This window comes from Pteropus vampyrus, unplaced genomic scaffold (genome assembly GCF_000151845.1).
Source record: "Pteropus vampyrus isolate Shadow unplaced genomic scaffold, Pvam_2.0 Scaffold104, whole genome shotgun sequence".
In the NCBI taxonomy this organism is placed as follows: Eukaryota; Metazoa; Chordata; class Mammalia; order Chiroptera; family Pteropodidae; genus Pteropus; species Pteropus vampyrus.
Window position 1 is genome coordinate 4,364,025 of NW_011888885.1, and position 5,260 is coordinate 4,369,284.

General features: G+C 40.6%; 1 non-coding gene across 1 annotated transcript; it reads right to left on the reverse strand.

Annotated features, from left to right (window-relative positions):
• Positions 1-4,888: 4,888 nt before the first annotated feature.
• LOC111742980 lies at positions 4,889-4,990 on the reverse strand. Its single transcript, XR_002781542.1, has one exon. It is a non-coding gene; the product is annotated as a small nucleolar RNA SNORD20 (small nucleolar RNA).
• Between the last annotated feature and the right edge of the window lie 270 nt (positions 4,991-5,260).

Sequence of the window (5,260 nt, forward strand, 5' to 3'; positions counted from 1 at the left end):
CCCAGAAGTGGAATTGGTGGATCATATGATAGTTTTAGTTTTAATTTTTTGAGAAACCTCCATATTGGTATCCATAGCGGCTACACCCATTTACATTCCCACCAACAGTGCACAAGGGTTCCACTTTCTCCACATCTTTGCCAACACTTATCTCTTGTCTTTTTTGATAATAGCCATCCTAACAAGCATGAGGTTTTGATTTGCATTTCTCTGATGGTTAGTGATGTTGAGCACCTTTTCATGTGTCAATTGGCCATTTGTATATCTTTTTGGAAAAATGTCTCTTTGGGTCATTTACCCATTTTTTTCTTTTGCCCATTTTTAATTGGATTATTTGGCTTTTTGCTATTGAGTTGTATGAGTTCCATATATATTTTGGATATATTTGGATAGGTGAATTGCAAATATTTTCTCTCATTCCATAAGTTGCCTTTTAATTTTTCTGATTGTTTCTTTTGCTGTGCGAAAGTTTTTTATATATACATAAACCCACTTGTTTGTTGTTGCTTTTGTTGCTTGTGCTTCTGGTGTCATAGTTCAAAAATCATTGCTGAGACCAATGTCAAGTAGTTTTTCCCTGTGTTTTCTTCTAAGAGTTATATAATTTCAGTTATGTTAAGTCTCTAATCCCTTTCAAGTCAATTTTTGGAAGTGGAGTAAGATAGAGGTATAATTTTATTCTTTTGCATGTCAAAATCCAGTTTTCCAAACACCATCTATTGAAGAGACTATTTTCCCATTGAATAATTTTGGCTTCTTTGTCAAATATGAGTTAATAGTATATCCACGGATTTATGTCTGAGTTTTCCTTTTTATTAGTCGCCTTTGATGGTGCCATATTGTCCTGATTCTTCATGATCCATGTAGCCTTGTTTTGGTGTCCATGCGTTTGAAGGAGCAAACACCTCTCCAGTCTTTACAGAGTAGTTTTGACATGTAAAGACCTCCTGTCGGTTCCCCAGGCTGATGGGATTAGCTCTAGAATTACCATCATGCTGCACTGGGTCCGAGTTATGAGGCTGTTGCTGGGTCTTCAGTGGGATCTGCAGTTGGCAGGCTTTTTACCAAATGTTCAGCTAGGCATGAATCCTGCCTGGTCTAGGGTGGATGGCACTGGCTCCAGTACCTTGCTCAGTAGGGGAGTTCCGGAATAAGGGTCCACTTCAGGGTCCACAGTTGGGTTCTCAGACAATTCACTTATTACCAAGTGCATGAACAAGTATGACTCTCACCAGATCCCTGGGAGGGCTCCTGCCAGGTCACTGAGCAGGTCCCTGAGTGGGCAGGAATAGCCCTGGACTGTGGCTGAGAGGGACTGGAACTATGTACCAGGGCTGTTTCAGGGTCCACAGTCATGAATGAAGTATACAGACCTGGCTTTGGAGGCACAGATGGGCAAGTCTCCCACCAGGTTCCTGAGCAGGCTGGACTGCTCCCTGACTGTGGCTGCAAGGGTGAGAGCTGATTTTAGGTCCTTTCAGAACCTCCTGAGGCTCAGACAGGAGAGTCTCCCTCTGCACCAGCAGGACTGCTCGTGGACTGTCGCTGGAAGGGGTTGGAATTGAGTATCAGGTCCTTTCAGAATCTTCAGGGTTGCAGACAGGAGGGTCTCCCACCGAGTCCCTGGGTCAGCAGGTCTGCTGGAAGACTGCTTCAGGCAGTGTCTTATTCAGCCCTAACTTTCTGCCCTTCCCTAGGATCCAAGTTCCTGAGGTTCCAGCACATCCCACAAAGACCCTATCAGAATTGCGACTCTTAGAAATTCTGAGTTCTTCAGATGGAAGGAAATGGTATTATTCTATTATTTTATCTTTTTCAAAAACAAAAACCAACACAATGTACATTGATTACACATATAAACAACAATAGAATTTTGGACAGGAAAGAATTGCTTTGCCCTAGAGTGGCAAACAGTTTTCATCTCTAGTAACCTTCATCAGTTAGCAGGGGCCACCTAGAGAGATACCTTGAGAAGAATTCTGAGGCTGTCTCTACACTCTGCTAGAAATCTTATCTTGATCTATTAGTAACGTCTGCCACAGACAAGGAGCAAGAGTAGCAAAACATATGTCAAATATCTGCAGATATTGATTCTATTTCAAGTAAGCAGCAAAGTCAGGCCTAAAACCCAGGTTTCCTGGCACCCAGTTGTTTACATATCCACTTAAAGAGCATGTGAGAAACATACATCTGAGTTTATCAAATAGAAATTGGATAGGAACTGTTGCATTAGAGAACACTTCTTTGCTTTAAAATGTTTTAACATGAGAAATTTCAAGTATTTAGTAAATTTAAGAGCTGGTTTGCAGATTGTTAACTACTTGACAGTGAAACCTGGGAGCAGATTAAGAGCTCTTGCTAAATGACTATCAGAGAGAAATTAGGCTAAAATCTAAGTTCAGAGATGATCATGTACTCTAGTGGTGAAAGAAGACATCATTTAGGAGAATTCCATTTACCCTGAGCTTTTCAGAATTATGGTTCCTGAAGGGATAAATATAGGCTTAAATTGCAAGAGGAAAAAAAAAGAGACATAATATTTTATTTTTAGGTCTTCATAAGGGATGAAAATTATTCTTTTTGGTATACGTAACTTATGAAGTTACACATTAATTTTAAAAAGAAAGAAAAAGAAGAGTTTTCAAGTGTAAATACCCTTTGAGCCAGCAATTTTGCTGGAGTTGATGGATAAGCCAGGAGTCACATGAAAAGACTTAATACACCCATCTCCTGAGAGAAGAAACCTCCACGCAACTTTCCTAATTGTAGCTGAGGTGTAATGAGCCATGATGAAATAAATTGTAAATCAAGGGAGGACCTCCAGAGACTAGGACTTGATAGACGTGAGTTTCTAGGAAGGAGTTAGAGGAAAGAGAGAGGTGGGAATTTTGGCCCTCGAGACTCAACGGCAGACTCCCCCACTGGTCACTGAGCTCCGCTGGGCTGGCAGTGGCCACAGACTCCTGGCTGGTGAGGTATGTCTTCTCAGGGGAAGTGAAGTGAAAGATCTTCCTGAGGAGGAAAGGTGGTCTGCTGCCGGTGGACTTGCTGGTTACCTGTCTTCCAGGTTGATTCGATGGTGATCTGAGGTCCTGCAGCATTGTACTGCTTGACTCAAGCTTACGAGCCAGGATTTAGGTAACAGGATCTCACTCTTGCCCCCAATGAGGACTCAGAACCAGCTGTCTACCCCTGGTCAAGTTCATATCTCACCATTACCTTTTGAGTCTACAACACAATCTATATAGCCCCAGCATCCTAGAAGAATAAGATCTCCAAAAATAAATGAACAGAGGGTTCTACTTCCTTTGCAGCAAGTGCAGCAAATTAATATTTTTTATGGTCCAAGATACAATCTTACACCTATAAAGTTCAGGCATTGAAACTACATTGGCTTTTCCATGTACACAAGGCTCACTGAATTTTTTAATCTACTGTTTTTTAATAAAAGATGGCAAAACAAAATTATATCAATAATTCTTGCAGACTGGAACTATATATCTATGTCAAATGACTGCCTTTGGCAATTTTTTTTTTAACTGCATAATTACAAACCTGCAAGATGTGTGGTATATAATGAAGTCGCTGGTGTAACCTTAACTGGCTCCATGCTAATAGGTGTCTCTCTCGTTTTGCAAATTATAACCTGCAAAATGATGACATGCCTGGAAAGCAGTGATGGGAATTCATGAAGCTTAGCACTGAGAGTCAGAAAATACCCATAAGAAGCCATCCCAGGCAGATTTATGATGCCATTAGACAATACGCGTATGGCATTAATTATATCCTCTGAGTTTTGCTAGATTGCAGCCCCAGACAGTGTGACAGGCAGTAACACCCCAACCACGATGTCTCTCAGCCACTTACCGGTGACATCTTGACATCTTTGTCAAACACAACCTGTGTACTAGAAGCTCCCAGGTCCAGACCCGGAGGACGAAGACTCTAAATGTCCCAGCCTACCTTCATCTGGCGGGCAGCCAGGTGAAGTTAAGCTAATGGAGAGAAAAACGGGACCTCTCCCTGAAAAGAGACACCTCAAGATTGAAGGGGAGATTGACAGAATGACTGAGAATCTGGAAACAGGACTAGAGAAGAAGGGAGAAGGATTTGGAATTTTGTTAGCTAAGGCAAGAGAGAGCTAGAGATGGGAGCAAGGAAAGAGGTGGGCGAGAGGATGTTAATGTCTGTCTTTATATACTGAATTACTGATCCTCGTGAATAAAACTTCCAGCCATCTCTTTATCCTTAAACCATGATATAACATCCCACCACAAGGACATCCAAAGCCCCTTGCACAACCCAACCACAGAAACTCACTACTTCCCAAGGCAGCCCATTTTGTCTTTGGACAGATCTGATGACTAGCAAGTTCATCTTCCTTCAGAGCCAAAACTTGTCCCCCTATAACTAACAGCTGCTAAAGGAAACAGAATGACTGCCCCTCCTTTGAGTGACAGCCTTCCGAGTACTTTATATAAGCTATTGTGTCCCACAGACTACTCTTTCTCAATATGGCATAGATCTGTCTGTCTCTGATCCACTGAGATATTATCATCAAAAGCAGAAAAGAGAAAAATTGTAAACGAAGACATGTACAAAATAAACACATAGAAGAACTAATTGATAATAAGAAACTGTTAAAAGATAATTTCCCTTGCCCCGCCCCCAAAATGTAAAAACATGACTCTCCTACGGAAATAAAATAAACACATGTTAAAGGTTGTATTTAACTCGTTATCAAATGGGGGAACTAGATGTTACACCCAGTTTGAAAAACAAACCAAAGCAGAAACACATTTAAAGATGAAGACTATTAAAATGAATGTGCAAATAGAAACAAAACTGTTTTTTTTCACAAGGGGAAGGAAGCCAATGAAACTTCTATGTGGACAAGACAAAATTTGCCTATCTACAGGCAAGAATTATTTTATATTTTTTCCCTTGGGATTTTATTAATTATTTCTCAGGTAATCAATTATCATATCCATATTTTGCATTTTTATCAACAATTACCTACAAGACACAGAGTTTAAAAAAAGCTCAAAGACAGTGAAAAATGTATTAGCTTTCTAGGGCTGCCTTAACCAAAGCACCACAAACTAGATGGCTTAAACAGAAACATATTGTCTCACAGTTCTGGAGGCTAGAAATCTAAGATCAAGGTGTTAGCAGAGCTGTCTCCTTCTGAAACCTGTGAGAGAGAATCTGTTCCATGTCTCTCATCCAGCTTCTTTTGTTGGTTTCCTGGCAATCTTCA